Below are 20,153 nucleotides of genomic sequence, written 5' to 3' on the forward strand. Positions count from 1 at the left end.
TTTTTTATTTATTTGAGAGTCAGAGAAAAAGAGATAGAGAGAAGAAAGAGAGAGACAGAGAGAGAGAGAAAGAGAGAGAATGGGCTCATTGGGACTTCTAGCCATTTCAAACAAATCACATACACACCAGCCACCTTATACATCTGGCTGGCTTGCATAGGTACTGGGGAATTGAACACTACATTTTATCCTTAGTTTTCAATTTAAATGTACATCTGAAATCTGAACTCTGAAGAGCCCTCCTCCCCAATTCACATTTCAACCATGGGTGGAAATAAGCTCATCACATTGCATAGTGCAGATACTGTCATGAAATAGACAGAGGCATGAAGTGCTATGAAACATCCTACGATGCAGACATGAATAAGAGTGTCTCCCACACAAGAACTACCTGTGTGTGACAGTCAACAGCGCTGAGGTGGAGAAGCATTGTGGGCTTATTCTGGTAGTCTGTTGAAGACCTGTGTGCAGGGTCATTGCACCAAGGCTTACGTGTACCTCACTCTTGCTATCCCTTAGTATAAATCTTCAGTCACCTCCCTAGGGACACTGCCTCCTAAAAAAAGCAGCACACTCTATTTTGGTTCCTTGAAATTATGATGTGTTTAATTCCTTATTTCTCATACTCCACTGTAAGTTTAATTAGCAAATCTTGAAAACAGCTCTACCTCCTATTCTAGTATTAGCTTTATACCAGTCTCAACTGACATGACCACATCTCTTCCCCACCACAGTCACTTACTGCCTGGTCTACTGTAGATCTATTCTTCTCCTCCAACTGCTTGACACCCGCTCCCCCATTCATACAACCCTTGAAGGATTATTTTAAATTCTCAAATTGGACTGCATTATTCATCCCACCTTACTCAATGTCCAATTCACACTTAGAAAGTCCCAGGCACATCTTGGAGACCTTATTCACAAGTCTTACTCAGAGACAGTTTATCCTCTAAACTTCTGTTTTGATGCCTTCATTCCCTTACTCTTGTATTTCCTTCTTTCTGGAATCCCCATCTGCCAGATTTCCCAGCTATACTGGTTCTTGGCATTCATTTTGATTTTAGAAAAAAAAAGTATCCCATCTGCTGAAGGTACTTTCATAACCATACAAAATAAAAATGGCCCTGTCACCTACTAGCACTGTGATCTGCCATCTGATTTAATTTAATTTGCAGTTTTGAGGACTGATTTGTGCTTGCCTTACCACCATTCTCACATTGGTAGGAAAGAGTGCCCAAAATAACATTTTCACAAGCTTTATTATTCCTCCTAAATATTGGTTGAATCCACAGTGCTTTTTAATAATACAAATAATAAAAATGATATGTTAGCAATTATAAGGAATGGTACTGTATATCAGTGCAGAGGAAATAATTCTAAAGGTCAATAAAAATATTTGAAAGCTCCTTGCAGCTGTTTTTTTTGCCAAGATTAGATGACTTCCTCCGTCTCTTTCATCACCTTTTTCATGGAAATAATCACTCTCTTTCCTTTTTTTTTTATTTTATTTTATTTGTTGGTTTTTGAGGTAGTTTTCTCACTCTAGCCCAGGCTGATTTGGAATTCACTATGCAGTCTCAGGCTGGCCTCAAACTCACGTGATGCCCCTGCCTCTGCTTCTTGAGAGTTGGGATTAAAGGCATGCAACACCACACCTGGCACACAGAAATAATCTTATGCTTCCAAATTCTGCATTTATTCCTATTGATGCAGGATGTGGGGATTCAGGATGAGTCCTTCACAATTAATGAACACCAAGTTTTAGATTCTGCCCTACCTTTAACAAGGAAGTAATAAAGACAGACTCAAGAAGAATAAATTATTATTTATTACATTTATTTAAGGGGAAATCACAAATTGTGGAGTTTCTATAAGGGAGATTGATGTCTACGAAGAAAGGGCAAACACATGTGGAGTAGAAAACACACTGTCATGTGGAAACACTGTATAATTTATATGGTCCATTTAAGAGAAATTGAGATCTTTAGAAAACTCCTGGAGCCTCCACAAGCATGTGGAGGATAGAACTTAGACGTATAGGCAGAGAGGCTTAGAAAAAAGACACATGGAATCTATTGTGTACTTTATTGAAGAGGAAAAATGTCATATAGAGAGAAAGAAATTCAGAGGAGAAAAGAATAATAAAGAGGGCTTCACTCATGGTTATCTGAGTTTAGAGTAACTACATAGGTGCCAAGACTAAAGTTGATGAGAGTACCCATGTGGTACATTTGGGAACCAGAGGAAAATCATGTACGTAATTAAAGTGAGAAGTTATCTCAAATTATAAAGCTGAGTCAAAAAGAAAAGTTTAGATCAAGAAAGAATGTTATGCTCTCCCCCAAAACCCAGACAGGCTGGATGGGGGTAGAAGCCAGACTCATGTGTGTTCAAGCAACACAGGATAAGAGCCTCAGACAGACAGACAGACAGACACACACACACACGCACACACACACACACACACACACACACACACACACCCCTGGGGTCATGCCCGAAGAGAAAAGAGGGAGGGGCTGGAAGCCCACCGCCTTTATAGCATCAGATTGTGGTATGTGAGGGGAAGACCCAATGGGCTAATAAATTGGAGGATGGACCCTAGGGTCGGCCCACTCAGTTCGAACACTAGACAGAGGGCATCAGGGGCACTGTAGATCAGTTTCTATCAGATACAAGTTCCATTTCTGCCAAGAATTCCGTTCTTATTCCAGGGCCAGGTTGCATGTGGAGTGCCATCTGCTGGTTCTCTTTGGGTCTCAATCCCTAACTAAAACTGTCTAAAGCTGGCTAGCTTTTTCTTATCCTCACTCATTATTTACTTATTTACTTCCCAGCTAAATCATAAATTGCTTAGGGGGGAGGATTTTTATTTTATTATTTTTTATGTTTTTATCACTTGTAGCACAGTTCTGGTCCTAGTACAGCTGAAGTATTTCAGTGTAGCCAAAATACATCAACTATTTTGTACTGAGATTGTGATACCTAGTTGCTATTCATATTTTCATTCTGAGTTTCTGTGTTATGTAAATTCTTACCACATAAATGTGTTGTAACATTACGTTTTTATAAAAATCCAAAGTCATATAACATGTATTACTTGGTAATTTCTATAGTAAAGGATACAAAAATACTCAAAACATTATATAAACTCACATATATTAAAGGGTAATTATATACCAATACTCTAATAACTTTACATATCCTAAATAATATCATTTTCACAACAGGTTTTGGAAGGTAGTAGCTGTGAATTGTTTTGTGTATATATGTGTTTAATGTGTGTCTGTGTACATGTATGCATGTGCACACACACACAAACTTGTGGGCATTCTCTCGGGTACACTCCCAGTGTGCATATGTGAGGAGTTCACAGAAAGGTATGAGGATATCATAGAATGATGTGAGGATGTCACAGGAAGGTGTCACTGTTTTCCTGTTTCACTTTTCTATCTTGTTTCCCTGAGATAGAGTCTTTCACTAAACCTGGAGGTTCTCCATTTTCAGTGACTCTGAATGACCAGCAAGCCCCAGTAATCCTTCCATCTGTGCACTCCCTCAGTGCTGGGGTTGCAGGCATGTGTGGCCTTGCTTGACTTTTTTATATGGTTGCTTGTGATTGAAATCTTATGCCCATGCTTACACAGAAAGTACTCCTACCTACCGAGCGACCTCCCCAGCCATTATTTATTTCTTTTTTTTTAACTTTTTTTTTTTTTTACTCATTTGCAAGCAAGAGAGCAAGAGAGAGACAGAGAAGGAGAAGGAGAGAGAGAGAGAGAGAGAGAAAGAGAGAGAGAGAGAGAGAGAGAGAGAGAGAGAGAGAGAGAGAGAGAGAGAGAGAGAACACAAGTGCCACTAACCACTGCAAATAAACTCCAGATGCAGGCACTACTTTGGGCATCTAGCTTTATATGGGTACTGCAGAATTGAACCTGAGCCTTTAGGCTTTGCAGATGAGCATCTTTACTGCTAAGTCATGTCTCCAACACCCCACCCCGCTTTTAAAATGCTACTTACAGAAATCTAGACAGAGCAAGAGTCCTATCTTACAGGATCACTGTAGTGGGTATGGAGATATCCTTTAACTCCAGGCACTGTGACCTTCAAATTAGTACTTATAACCTATTTTCTTTCTATTCATACTGTGCAATTGGTTTTTTAAATGGCTTTATACCTTTAAGGTAATAAAACCCTTTCTATCTAAAAGTGACTTTTTAAAAATTCTGCAAGCTGTTTTATTGAAATACAAGTTCCACAATTAAAGGATTTTCAACCCTTCACTAACTTCAGTGATAAATAATATTTTTGCTTTATGGTATGCATGACAAAGTCTTTTCTTAGTCTCTATGAAAAAGCAAAGCTTTACTAAATACACTAACATATTTCTGCATACCAGAGTGAGAGATGGTGAAAAACCAAGAAACTAAATTTCTCTAACAATGTGTTTTGGTGGTGTAAAATGGTCTATTTCAAGCAAGGAGCAAAATAGGCATCATATAACATGCTCTTATTTTGGATAATCTTTTAAGTTTGGTGATGCTTCAAAATACAAATAAATCAATATAAACAAAATTTAACAATAACAAATATTTTCAAAAGTTCTTTAATTGCCCTTTCTATCAAAAAGTATACATTTCTTATTTCTAACCATAAAGAACCATCATAATTTTCACAAAAGCTTTAATTTTCAACATATTCAGCAACAATATTTTTATGTAACAACCATAAAAAACTACAAAAATAAAAACCTACATTAAAAGATCATTAAGGACTAGACTGAAAGGGAAAGAAATAAAAAAGAGAGAGAACATAAATGTCTTGCTAGGTAACCAATTTGGATTTAAGAGCCATCTGGCTTTTCTTCATGCTTCATATCCACTGTCCTCTACCAAAGTACTTGGGGAAATGGTTTTTGGTCTCCTAATTAAGTAGAATCACTGTGGGATGGCAGGGCAGGGCTACATAACCATTTACATTTCACTTTTTGAGAAGGTATTTACTTGTTTATAAAGGATTTTGCAGCAAGGTGAGATAAAACATATGTTTATAGGTTTCTGACTTATTTACTCAACCTAAAATTCATAATAACTACTCCAGGTAATCAAAATGAAAGATATAATCAGTGCTTTAGTGAGGAAGAAATAGTAGTACATAGCATTTTGTAAACTAAAGTATGGAGCTAAATCTGTAAATAACTGGGATTAGAGTCCATAAAATTAGAGTAAAATTCTTACATTGCACCAAGAAATATTGATGTTAGATAACAAACATGTGTGTGTGTGTGTGTGTGTGTGTGTGTGTGTGTGTGTGTTAGATAAAAACATATATCTTTGCATTTATTTCATATATATGTATATATATTATGAATATGTATATTAACACCTACTATTGACATGAGTAGTTAGAAAGACTGTAAGAGTCATAGTGTGGAAAGTAATAGTTTGTGTCACTATATACTGGACATGAGCTAACCAGTACATCTGTGACCACACAATAGTTATTGCTGCCTATACAAGAGCTGAACAGTATTGACCCCATCAACATGTTGACACAGAGGATTGAGGAGGAACAAAAAAGAAGGAGGCTTCAAAACAAGGACTACTTTGAAAGATATGTGTCTTCAATGGCATTTGGTAGAAGAGGGAGGACAAAAGAGGAATCAGGAAGGGAATAAATTCAAATTATATTATGTTCATGTGTGAAAACTCTCAAGAATCTACTTTCTTTCAGTGTATAAAATTTAGAATCTATTATTGCACTATAAAGATCTGGACACACCAGTATGACTTCTTGTCTTCCTCCAAAGGTTTTTCATAATTTGGTCATATATATCTCCTTGGCTGTAGGGTTTCCCAATGTTTTTGGCCATTTTCGATTTATTTGCCATTGTATGATTAAAGCAGATGTAATTACAAAATAATATAACCTTTCTTCAAAGAAGAAAAAGTAAATTATGTTGCATATCCTAGTGCAAGTGTGCAACACATATTTCCACACAAAAGGAGTATATCCCAGATAACAAACATATAAAGGAGAAGGGCAATATTTCAGTATGCTGATGATCATACATTTAGTTCTTTTATCCTTGATTAACCACTTCTATAGAGAGTGAATTTTAGATTGAATTGTAAGTGGAAATTTCTACTGCTATTGTTCATAAAGTAATAGTCTTCAGGCCTAAAGATACATATTTTTAAAAGAGTAATTTTGATTACTTTGAGAAAAGGGTAGAAATTTCTTCTAAGGGTTGAATGTTCCCCTCTCTTCTACTCTAACATATAGTCCATTATCCATCATTTCTTTCTTTCTTTCTACGTGGATTATCTCCAGAGCAACGGAATTATGAAGGCCTCTTAGTAGGTTAATATGATTGAGATAATTAATATTGTATTTATCAGGTAGTAGGAGAAGGTAAAATATTATATTTTGATGTCTAATTTTACAAGAATTTAAACTCCAGAAATCATTTTGTGTCATTGTGATTGCATCTCGTAATGTCACACAAAAAAGTTTTTAGAAATCATCTCACTGACTATTAATCAATTTTTCCTATAAGTGCTGAGGAGTGTCCATCAGGGAGGATCAATGAACTTGGGAAGATGGGGCTCTGGGGAGACAGGCCAGTCAGAGAAGCCTGGAGAATCTCCAGGCTTTTGCTCCCTGCCAGTTGAGCTCCCTCCCACTTGCTAGATCTTCTTAGACAGTCATTCTAGAAGGAAAATAAGAAGCAATTTTGGTGTCTTAACAATTTAACACTCAAATGAACTCAGATGAATCAGGCCTACTTCTGTTTACAAATTAGTGTCTAATTGCTATCAATTTTTCAATAACTTGGATCTTATTTCTTCTGAAGATACAATGGAACTAAGTTATAAAATAATCTCTATAGTTTGATGACCAAGAATGTCAGCATATATGATAAAATTGAAGAATTGCAAGAATTACTGAGGAAATGACAGTCCATGATTTCTCAGTTCTAAGAAATCAGCTCTGTGCCTGTGTGAAAGCACCAGCGAAGAGTATCTTCTCCCACTCAGTTCCTTCTCATGACGAGAATATAACTCACTCTTCAGCCTCTTATGAGCATTAAGTGGATTAATTGACAGTTTGTTTTCTGGCACAATATTGGCTGCATGTTACATGGAACCTTGATTTTAACTATTCCAGTGATATTGATTAATTATGGAGAACAAAAGTCTCTTTACTTTAGTTCAGTAAAAGGCATATGAAAAATCCAAATAACTAATGAAATATTTGAAAACTGCCTTTTTAAATAATCCCTTCTCTCTGATGCTTGTTTATTTTTATTTGGTAGAAATGAAATTTCCATGGCATCTTACCCTTAAATTTTTTGGTATAGAGAGTAATTTATATGCCTGTGATTCTACTCAGTGATTGGAATATGATCAAGCTTATACACATGACCTAGTTAATATGCCCTGTAATTTCTGTTTTTGCTCTCTGACATGAAACTCATTAGCTTTTGTGGTCTCAGTGCACATGCATCAAGAAAAATACATTTAATTACAAGCAGAGTGGTAATTTTCACTTTCCAGAAAAAATAGAGAAAATGAGATTCAAAGTAGCCAATTCTAAGTTGTCTGTCACTTGTGTCAAATATAACAATCCACTTGTCTTCATATTATTTACTACTTACCAATAAATGTGTGTTTTATCTTAACAGGCAAACTCCTACCAGAAATATGTTTTTCTTCTAAAAGGTAAGTGCCTTTTAAAAATATTATATAAAATCATCATAGTTTCTGATTTATAGCCTTGAAAACCTATTAATTTTAAAGCCCCCCATGTGACTGCTTGCTATGTTGTTCAAAGGCAAGGATATATAGTATTAATTATTTGAAGCTCAAGATTATTGGTCATGGTGGTGACATGAATAAGGACAGATGGGCACATTTTTCTATTTTAGCAAGTATAATTAATTAACTTGGTAATTTTCAAAAGAAATACCTGTTGAAATAAAATGCTAGAAAGGACACAGTTCAGTTTGACCACATTTGTTTCAGTTCTGGATGGATTTAGATAATTTTCATGGGAATTACTAACAACTTGGCTCATAGTCACAGATTTTTTTTTTCTTTTTTAGTGGTTTTCTACTTATTTGGTTAACTTGAATTAGAGAATAGTTTTTCTATTTTGAAAGTTATAGATGTTTGTATCTTCCTGTTACTACTTATCAAGTAGACTGTTTCTTTATATATCTGTTTCTTTTATATATCTGTTTTAACTTAGTAATAGACATGTTGCAACCTTCAGCTAAATTTTTAAACTGACTCAATCTAATATTTAAATTTCCAGGCATCCTATGGGGATTAAAAATTAGCTGAATGTGAATGTTTAAGTAGAGTTTTTGTTTTCCTTTATTATGTTCTGAGATATAACCAGGTCATGGGATAATTTCATAGCTTTCCTTCCTCAAAGTAGTTCAAACACAAAGGGGTATTGTTTGCAGTGTCCTTGCAATAGTGTCCTTGTTGCTTTGAAAGGTCATGGTATTTGTCTTTAAATGACAAGCTGCAAGAGTTACTGTAGCAAACAGCAATGTCTGGTATTTCTCTTGAGTTGAGTCTCACTTGCTGTTTAGTTGTCAGTGTGCCATTTATTGTTTTCTTTTCTAACTATATTGTCTGAAGCCAGAAGGATTTTCTTTGCTAGTCAGTGTATATGTAATTTCACTGTTAAGGTCAGTATGTTCATAAATTACAATTCATTCTTCTAATTGTTGTGAATTTCCATGATCAGGTAATGTTGGCTTGTTCACCTGAGGTATAGCATGTTATCTTGTTATGTTATATTTGTGTTAAGCAAAGAAATTCACTTTACTTATACTTTGAAATTTAGAAACAACAAAAATCTCAGTTGCTTTTAAAATCTCTCTACTTTTTTTGGTAGCAGCCCATTAAAACTATTAAATGACCAAAAAGCATATACAAGTCATAATTCACAGATATGTCATGTCATTCTGGCTATTATCTATGATATAATTACAATAAATTGCTTCTCATAAATTCAATTCTAAAATATTGACATATCTAATTACTAGTTATGTAGTCAGTATTCAAACTATTTTGAAGTAAAAATAATTAAGAAAAGTAAATTTATAATCACTTCCCATTCTATTTCTCCCTATATGCAAATATGTTGGATTTATCCTTAGCCAAAATTTACTTATGAACCTACCTCTAGCTTTCTTGCTGTATGACCTCACACAAATCACTTGAGTTCTCTGAAAAATTTTAATCAGTTTCCAGAGTGGGTTAAACAAATCATATTTTTCAAGATGACTACATTGATGCTGAAAGTGTGTTTCCAGTTATAACCTCATGTCCTCTAAGATAGATACTTTTTCTATATACCTACAATCTATGACAAATTCCATGATGCTTTATGTCATAAATGTACAAGTTTGTAGCATGCTTGTTTCTTTTCCTCTATGTATCTAAATGTTTCTTGGTTGTGCTGATATGATTCAATTTTAACATGTAAGAAATAAAGGCATAGTATCTTGCTCTGCTATATCTAATGATACTTCATTCTGTTGGTGATGTAAGGGGTCATTCTCAAGAAACAGACATATAAGTCTTCTATGAATAACTCCAACTCTCATTTTAGTAGAACTTTTTATAACATTGTTGAGATAAGTAAATTGACAAATTACAACTCTTTGCTCTATGTAATCATTACATATTTACATGGTCATATTTACATGATCCAACAGGGCTGGCATATTAGTCTGGCTAATTACATGGAAACTGTGATTCCAAGTCATGTACTTTGCAAAAATATGCAGTATTTATCTTAGATCAGTCTTTCCTTTCATATCATTTCTTTAGTATGTCTACTAATGCTATTTTCTGAATCTAGTTTATTTTATGCTATCCTCGTTATCTTCCTTTTGCAATATTTTCTCTGCAAAATCTCTTGGACAATCAAAGAGTCGAATTGCTGAACAGTAACTTTCATAAACATTATTTACATGTTCATGAAATTTTGTAATGACTTAAAGGACAGATGATATGATAATACCTTTGGCCTTCGGGGAAAACTGAAGTTGAAAGTCCTTCCTAGACATTTTACAGTATGAACTGCGAAAGGTGAATTGATTCTTCTCCATGTTTACTATTAAATTTCTATGTACATATAAGGCTCCACATTCACAGTGTCCTTTTATACCCTAGCTTTGTTACTGCTGATTATACTTAATAAAAATAATATACTTATATCCAACATTTGAATTCTCAGAGCATTGTCTCTTTTAAATCTCCTCTCTGCTTGGGGTGGTGGTTTGTGTGACTCCAACCATCCCTGAGGATGATAATAGTTGCTAAGGGGTGAGAAAGAGACATTTGTTTTTTGCTTGTGTGTGTATGTGTGTGTGTGTTTTTCACTTACAGAAGCACTAGTAAGTTTTCCATGCTCTCATGATTAAATTCATGATTCACAAAAAATGAAAGAGAAAGTGATAGAGAAAGACATGAATGTAAAAAGGGACTATATATGAAAAGGAAAGTGTTGTAGTCAGCTTTACATTGCTGGCAGAAAACTAGATCAAGTGGAAGGAACGAGTTTATTTTGGTTTGCAGACTTGAGGGGATGCTCCATAATGGCAGGAGAAAGCACTGGCATGAGGAGAGGATGGACATAACCTCCTGGCCAACATCAGATGCACAATAGCAGTAGGAGCGGGGGCTGAACAATGGGTAGGGGCAGGAAGTGGCTATAATATCCATAAATCCAGCCCCAACAATACACTGCCTCTGGGAGATGTCAATTCCCAAATTGCCACCAGTTGGGGACGCTGCATGCAGAGCACGTGAATTTATGGGAGACACCTGAGTCAAGGCACAGCAGTAGAATGGGGACTATTTACAAAAAGGAAAAGGATTAGCAGGAGAAAGGAAGCGACTAGATGTGGTAACGGGGGCTAACTATGATGCCCCTACATGATTATATACAAGTATGAAGATGTCTTAATAAAACCTATTTTCCTGCACAATTAATACATATATGCTAATAAAAAAAAACTTTAAAAATTCTCCTCTACATTTTTCTCCCAATCACTTCATGTTTTCCTACTTTGGAGATCAAACTTTAAGCAGAATTTGCATTTTTTATTGTGCTTCACTTATCACTGTCTTTCTCATACTTGAGCCAACAATTCTGGTAATGCAGGATGGAATTATTTCTTCTATCCTGTGATCAGTAACCTAAGGAACAAGTTACTTGGCCAAAGCTATAAAAGCAAACATAAAGATAATTGTGGGCTTCTGAGACTGGGTCCACGCTTAGTGTGCTAACAGTGCTTATCAGCTGAAAAGGGTGTGTAGGTTATTTTCTGTCTAAGGATTTATTCATACATATGATAGGATGCAAGAAGGGGGAACGCAAACAAACAAGCAAAAAACTGTACTGCTTTTGGGAATAAGACCCAAGCAATTCAATAAGCAAGATTTGCACCTCACTAGTTGCCAGTATAAACTCAAAGTTGACATTGAGTTTGATTGTTCTAAAAGGAAAAAAAAAAAAAAAAAGGAAAGAAAATTGTTTACAAATGATGAGAAATTCATTTTGAAGAGAATTATTTATTGCATTAATGCAATGTATCAGTGGCATTGATAATGCACATGAGAAAATATAAACCTTTTCTCCCACATTTGGGTGGGGCCAGGTAACTAATTCTGGTGACCAAGGGAAAAAACAAAAGTAGATTTCTTTGAAATCATTTTAATTGGTATTGAAATGTCATTCTAGGAAATCTAATTATAAAGAACTAACGTGCATTGCTATTTGTTGACTTTTTCTTAAACTTTTAACATTGATATGTATTCTGTTAATGAATTCTAGTGCTTCCTGGAAATTCTTCACTTTATCTCAGTTCTATCAGCTATATTAGTATAAATATCTCACGTTTTCCTCTCTTTCTCCTGAGCTAAAATCTACCAATTACATCAGCCATGAACTTTATATTTCTGCCAACTGGATATTTTGTTTCATTATTGTTTTGAACATAATTTTTTAATAATTTTAATAAGTTTTCATAGTAATAACAGAATGGTCATACATGTAGGTTATCCTTGGAGTAATATCCACGCAGTAAGTTTCACAGGGCTTAAAGTTTAGAAGCTGGTTAGGAGTATCTATTATGAGGATTGCAACCTCTTGAGAGGCCCTTGACTTTGAAGGTAATGGTCAGTCTATTTGATTTTTTTCAGCATGCAATTTTTTTCTAACATTAAAAATTCAAAAAATATTTTATTTACATATAGAATATTCTCTCATACATACTCTTTAAAACTGATATCACATGTTGTTAGTTTTCTTGCCTCATGCACAAGTCCTTCTTCTCTTGATTTTTTATCACTTTTCCCATTCAGTAATCATGAAGGAGTCTGGCAGATATTGTACCAAGTTCTCTGGAGTAATGACACCTCTTTAATTTTTTAGTCTAGCTACATCTTTCTTTATATCTTCTAAACCAGACTACTCTCCTGGCCATTTGATCATTAGTAGAGATAATTAGGCCACAGTGTAGACAGATGATCTAAGTAAATGTTCAATTCAAAATCAGATATAATATTTTTGTGTTTTTGACTCATTTTAAGTGGAATCAAACTCAACTTTTGTTGTTGATTTTTTCTTTCTACTTGGCTCTACACATTCACTGCTACAAATTACTTTAAAATAAAAGCAGCTTTGTCTTGCCCAGATCTAGAGTGATTCAGAGGGATGTTTGCAACATTTCTCTCTTCAGAATTCTGAGTTAATTTTCTTCACTTACACAAATACCACCAATACAATTTCTTTCTAGTAAAATATGCTCATGTACTCCATCTTGAAACACAGTAAATGGATCATGAGTGAGTAAGCTTTTCTGTCACAATAAAATGTTTATCATAGAAACAACACCACATTAAGGTGCTTGCCTGCAAAGCCTAACAAACCAGGTTTAATTTCTCAGTACTCACATAAAGCCAGATACACAAAGTGGTGCAAGTATCTGGATCTCAATTACAATGGCTGGAGGTCCTGATGCATCCATCTAAATCTCCAGATATTTCTCTCTTTCTCTCTCTTCTTTTCTCTCTATCTCATCTGTTTCTCTCTGCTTACAAATAAATAAATTTAGCCAAAGTTCCTTGAAACAGCATCAAATGCAATCAATGAGTTATGGTGAAAAGAAATAAGATAAAAAGTGGCTACATTGTAATTACAGCAATTCCTTGAGTATTAGCATCCTAATCACAGAACCTCCTTGGGCGGACTACCATTGACATCTAGGTGTGGTTTACTAGACTCTGTAATATGCATTTATTATACATATACATGTATGTTGGCAGGTACACTAAAGCTCTCTGTGTTAGGCAGGCCCTTATACATCTACTTTGTTCTCCCAAGAGGCCTCAATGTTTCTGTTACTCGCTGTCTTCCTTCAGATCCATGAATGAGAAGACCCGGAAGATCAAAAGGAGAGAGAAGTGTAAGTGAAGTGTTAATATTTCTCTAGATCTTTCTCCCATGACCTTGCTTTCAATTCTCAAGGCATGCTTCTTTAAAAAATCCTCTTTCCATTGTCTCTGCTATTCTCAGGGTGGTAACCGATCTCCTTTGAACTCCTCTGACATTCTGAACACTCTGCCTATACCATTACTCATTTCTTCAGTGGAGAATTATGCTTACTTGTTAGTGGTGCCATCTGTTTCCACTTGGGACACTGACTCATACTAACATTTACATAAAATGGCAAAATCTTGTGTGAAATACATGGGAATAGAAGTGTTTTGAAATTAGAATTTTTTTTTATTTTGTAATATTTGAATATACATAAAATATTTTCAGTATGGGGCCTAAGGCTAAATATACAATGTGCATGTCATTTACATCTTATAAAGATAGTCTGAGGGCAATTTTATATACTATGTTATGACGAGATCATACTGGATTATTTACTATGCTATCATGGTAACACTTAAGAAGTTTTTGATGTTGGAGCACTTTCCACTTTAGATTATTAGATTAGGAACTTACAGCCCATACACAGTTTTATTGGTTGTTTTTCACTTTTCAGTATGTCTTAACCACCATTGCCTGTGGTTCAGTGTAATTTTACAACATTCCAACAACTTAGTGTTATACATGTACCACAGTGAACAATTACCTTGTTTTCTATTTTTCTCTATTAGTGGCAACACTCTAATGAACATCTTTGTAGATATTCACATCCTCTGTTATTCCCTTTGGATGAATTCCCAGAAGTGAGCTAAGAGAATTAGTTTCTAGATGGTATTTTGTTATTAGTGCTGAAGATTTCTAATCAAAGATATAGCCTCTATCATCCTCATCTACATCATCTTTCCTTTCCACTGAGCAGTTCAGCAATCCCTTAGAAAGCATACTTCTTGAAATCAGAAAACAATAGATCTTTGAATTTTAGGTTTTCCTCAAGATAATTTCTAGGTTTTGTTTACCTAAAAGATCTTTAAACTTCTTTTCTTTTTGATCAAAAAAGAAGCTTTTATTTTCTGGCTAGAAACAGGCTATGTTAAGCCAGAGCCAGAACTCCACTGCCAGCATCTATCTGCCATACTTCCATTGTACCTTAAACAGGTAGGCTGTACCTTTTCAGGATGTCAAGGCTTTATGTAACTCCTTCCTTTGTTTTGCATTCCCTACTTTTGTCCTATAGAGTTAGAAACATAAGTTTACCTTTCAAACTTTGAGTATGGAACTTTTTATACACTTGACTGTTATGCGAGACTTACTGGTTCCTTATAACTATATAAATATAGCCACAGTTATCTAAACACTGGCAAGGAAAGGGCATGATGTTATCCTCTTTAAAGGAGACCAGATGAAAAAAAAAATTGTACTTATGTACTTTAACCAGTATGTCCTGAATAGAATAAATGATGCCATATGAGATGAGAGAATCCAATATATCCAAGACCTTCCTAGAACAAAATTATGAACTATCAAATATTTATGGAATTAATCAGTAAACAATTTCCTTTAGCAACTTAAGAGTTGAGTGCTTTCCTGCAACCTTTGCATTACCTACCTATCAGAATATTTCTGGCTATAGTAGTCACTTTTTCAATTATCTAAACATAGGCTCAAATGAAATACATGGATAATAGCACAAAAATTCAACCATTTTTTCTCAATTTTTAAAGGAAATTTATACATTTCATATAGCTCAAACACTTCATGTATAAAGATAATCATGACCTAGGTGATTAAAAAAAAAAATGCCACCAGAGTTATCAGCATGTTTCTACACCTTGGCAAAAAGCCCAGAAAAAAATAGATTTATAAAATGTAATTCTGGGGTGTTTTATAAATATTATAAATACTGTTCTCACTAGTAAATGTGCATTTTGTGGCAACTAATTCCTATGAGAAAAATGTAAATTTTTCACATAGTTCATTTTCCAGAAAATATTTTCTTATTTTTTTTCTTCCTCTGATTAATCTGCAACACAAAGAAATAAGCAAAAAAGTAATTAAATGCTTCTTCTTTTGTAATTTTCCTTGTGGATATTTCACAAACTTAATTTCTCTAATAATTAGAACAACTTCAAACCTATAAGGGTTCAGTTTTCAGTGAGAGTTTCAAAGATAAGCATGTCTGTGAATTTTTATCCTATATCATCTTCAGAGTGCTGATACACAATATTAATAAGATCCTGATAAGACATTTAAGTATTGTGTAGCATATATTTTATAACTGTACTATTTTTTTATTTTAAAAGACATAAGGAAACAGTGAAATAATGTGTTAGTGTTATACTAAGGCCATGAAAAGCCAGACAAACTTAACTGGTGTGATCATAATATATACAATATTGCTATGATGATTAAGTTATTATGTTGGAAAGACTACTTCAATCATATTGAAGTTATGAAAATATCTACTGTGTGAAGGCTGGGGGTAATGGCTCAGCCTGACTGTCCTGGTTCAATTCCTTAGTACCAATGTAAAGCCATGTGTACCATAAAATCTGGCACATCCATATTCATTCTCTCCCTCTCTCTCTCTAATAAATATATTTTTTAAATATCTCCATTGTAAAAGTCAGTAATGGTTTAATATAACCAATAGAAATTTTGTTCTATCAAAATGATGTGTTCAATAATACTATATTAACTTTTCTTTTCATGATTTTGATTTTTAAAATGTATTTATAAATGTGGTGACCTTAACACTAATGAAATATCTCATCAGGTAAGAAACCTGTCCTTGAAAGAAAAAAGTCTGAGAAACCTGGCACCATCTCACTTGGATTAATAGCATCTATGTAAATAGCTGGGCATGTCCATGAATGTCTTTTACTTTATCCTGTGGTGATCAGAGACAGGAGATTTGTGGCAGCTTACTGTTCAGACAGTCTGAATGCAGACAGCATCTGCAAGTTAAGAGAGACTCCTCAAGGAAATAATATAAATGAGCAATAAAAGAGGATACCCAGTGTTCTCTTTGGCCCCCCACTCACCATGCATATCTGAAAACACACACACACACACACACACATACACACACACCATATATCACATATACATGCACGTTAAAAGAAAAAAAAAAGTGGAGGATTTGCAACATGGCTCAGGGAAATTTGCAGAAGAGGGGTAGAAGGGATGTCAGAGCCACACGTTGGGTTATGCTACAGAGAGACATTGCCTCCTACCCGTAACTGATGGCTAACCCCACAATGCATCACCCATATTCCCCAACTAGGAGGGTCCCTGTGGAGGTGGGAGCACAGGAACGAGGATAACAATGGTACCAACTTGACTGTATTCACTGAGTGCAAGACTAATAATAAAAAAAAGTAGAGGGTTTGGTAGAGATTTTCATTTTGTTTTTTTTCAAAACTTGAATGCTGACTTTCTGTTTATAAATAAACATATAATATCAAAGCATATCATTTCAATAAAATTCAGGTATTTATGAGAAAATTTTGCTCTGCATATATTTTATTCATTATATTTACTTTTGATCCATACCTTCTTGCTATTGCTAGTTACTACCGTGAATTTAGTTAACCATGAAGATGGAGGTGAAATTGTAGGTTTCCTCCCGCAAAGAACTTTAGGAATTTCTATAGAGTCTTTGAAAATTTGTCAATATATGTACTTCTAAATAAAATATAATTGTAACTGTGGTGCCTAAAGGATCAGGTGCTACTTTCCTGAAAGCATAAAAATCCAAATAACATATGTGTTGTGCCATTGTGAGCCATGAAAATTTTGGACAATGATTTACTTACCAAGTGTGTTGAAACTGCAGCTGAGGGAGCTATGAAGAGCTCTTTTACTCACTGCAGAAAGACCTGCTTGAACAATTGTAGTTCTTGTTGATCTCTGGTGGTTTTGAGGGAAACATCTACAAGATACATGTATTGTTCCTTAATAAATATTATATGAGTTTCTTCATGTATCCTTTTATGCCACCATAGTGCAATGTATTTCTAACTGTGTGGCTTTAAGCTGGCCAATCTCCTCCTTATCATTTTTCCTGTCATTTCTAATATTCCCAAACTTGTTTTTACACTTGCTGAACAACTTTTTACTATTTAGTGTCCATGATCTGATACTAGCTTCAAGGCTCTTTCTTCTCTATTGTCTATGTATCCCCCGCTTCTCTAAAAAAAATATTATACTCAATGATACTAAAACATGACTTTCTCATTTCTGCTTTCTGGAAACTTCCTTTTTCTAGTCTCTAATTATATTTCTTACTTCTGGATCCCCATTTCTGGTTTAGCTTATATTTTGTATTTAATTATACTTTCTGATATTTGAATTTTATTTTCCACATTTCTATAGTCAATTGGTAATATCTCTGGGAGTAGGGTTTCATTTCAGTTAGCACCTAATTATGTGTAGCATAGAATGCACAAATGCAGAAAACATTTTGTGAAACTGAAAATATGCAATTGTTTGTACATATTATAAAGAAAGTAATTAGCTTAGTGTACTACTTAGTCTTCAAAGTAGATAATCTAATATTTGTAATTGCAAATAAAGATAACTTCATGCATAATAGGTAAACTTCAATGGAAATCCTGACAGTATATTACTCTTTATAACAATAGGAAAACTTCTGTAATTCTTTGAAATTTATTCATGTCAAACTCCATGTAGTGTTTGAGGAAGTAGGAATGTCATGGAGATTCAGATCTGAGATCCAGCCACTGAGGCAACCCCCAATATCATCTTTGATGGTGGTGTAAAATAAAATTTTATATAAGAATAGAGTTGTGTACTGTTGATGTCAAACTTCAAAACTCAGAAAAAATTGTTTCTCCTACAGCCATTGTGACTTTACCTGGCACTGAAAACCAGCATGGCAGATGGCATGCTGTGCCCTCCATAGGTTTTGCCTTTGAGGCTGCAGTTGGAGCTCTTTATAAACTTCCATGGCATCAGAGACCCAAGAAGTTTCACTACTAAATGACAGCCTAACTCAGTTAGAACAATTGTGTTCAAAAACTGGGAGTAAAAATAATGATGCTTGTGTACAGTTCATTCCAAAGCTTTTAAAGAATGTCAATTGGATTTTTTTCTTTTCTAAAACAAATGTCTAAGAAAGCATTTTAGAATTAATTCCATTAAAGCATTTTAAACAGGTCATTTACATAGAAGTAAATATATATTCAAGGTGATACTCACCTTTGTAATTAAATTTAACCCTACAAATTCTAAAGTCTCATCAACAGTCTTACATTTTAACCATAGGCTAGTTAACTTATATTTATTTGTTTTGACACTTTGGAGACTACTTCAATTCATTTAAACAACAAAATGAACATTCTGAAATTCTCTCTTCTTTAGGAGAATCTGAAGATGAAAGTGTGATTTCTTGGGGCTTTGGCCTTCCTGTTGCTTCCACTAAACAATAGCCTCATTAATAAAATGTGATGGTAGAGTGAATATTTATTTAGAAACTAGTTTTTATTCAATTTTCTATACCCTAGAATGATAAATATGACATACTAGAGCATTTCAATGTCCACATAAATAAGACTTTTCTTATACATTTGTGAAAAGTGAAGGTATTTATGCCATACTCTTTATAAGTCATTTGTCAGAAAGCTCATTTTTGGTGGGGAGCTATTCGTAAGCATTTCTATTCAATCCTTAAATGTTAAATGGTATAAATTCTGGTTTCCTATCAAGTTAAATAGTTAAAATAAAGACCAGTGACTTCTAATTGTCTCAGTTTCTTAGGCTCTAGACAAGTGGCATTTAGAATTAGGAAGTAATTAAAATAAAATTTACTTTTCTACCTGAACTTATCCCTTGACACAGAGTATTGAAAGATGATCAAATATTTTTTTAAAAACTTTCTCTGTATTTTCATTATTTCTGCTATGGAGAGTGAGTTTGCCAAAACCCTCAGTAGAAGCATTATAACTGAACAAACCAGTCAGCTGAATTATGAATGGGAAGACACGTCTTGGTTAAGAAACCAGAATCCTTTACATCTCCTTGAACAGAGTGATAGGCCTGCCTCAGTGCAACAGAATTCCCACTTTACATATTGTTTTTGTGGATCCTGACTTCATTACAATTTCAGTAGCAATCACATCTCTAAATTATTTGTAAGAAATGGAGGACAGCACAAAAATTTTAAATTTATATCATCATCATTTTTCTGCTTTACTTTTACCATTAGTATTGGTTCAATCTCTTAATGTCTTTAAAAAATATACCTATAGAACATATAAAGTGAATGATTTTGTTTTATTGATTTTGTGTGTATATGCGTATAAGTGTGCATGTCTGTGGCCCCAGGCATGCATATGCCATAGACTGTGTGTGCTGATCAGTGATCAAGATTTTGTGTCTGTCCTTAACTTTCCCCTTGACTGAAGCAGGACCTTTTGTTTCTTGATGCTACATAACCATGCTGTTTGGCCTGCTAGTGTCCAGGTATGCTGAGATTAGATTTCTATGGTGCTGTGTCCAGTTTGTGTGGGTTATGGAGATCCAAGTTCAGGTGATAATGATTGTGCAGCAAGCACTGTTGCAAGCAGAGATATTTCCCCAGCCCTTATTTTTTATTAATTAATTAATTTGTGAGAGATATAGGTAGACAGCTAAACAGACAGATAGCTAGACAGAGGATAGAT

At 34.4% G+C, this 20,153-nt stretch overlaps 1 long non-coding RNA gene across 1 annotated transcript in view; it reads left to right on the plus strand.

The window, feature by feature from the left end:
- The window catches only part of LOC123457642, a 759,804-nt gene that overhangs the window by 394,720 nt on the left and 344,931 nt on the right, over positions 1–20,153 (plus strand). Inside the window, exon 2 of the long non-coding RNA XR_006635091.1 lies at positions 7,688–7,724. This is a non-coding gene — a long non-coding RNA (uncharacterized LOC123457642). The remainder of the gene's footprint in view (positions 1–7,687; positions 7,725–20,153) is intronic.

This window comes from Jaculus jaculus, chromosome 1, assembly GCF_020740685.1.
Source record: "Jaculus jaculus isolate mJacJac1 chromosome 1, mJacJac1.mat.Y.cur, whole genome shotgun sequence".
Taxonomy (NCBI): Eukaryota; Metazoa; Chordata; class Mammalia; order Rodentia; family Dipodidae; genus Jaculus; species Jaculus jaculus.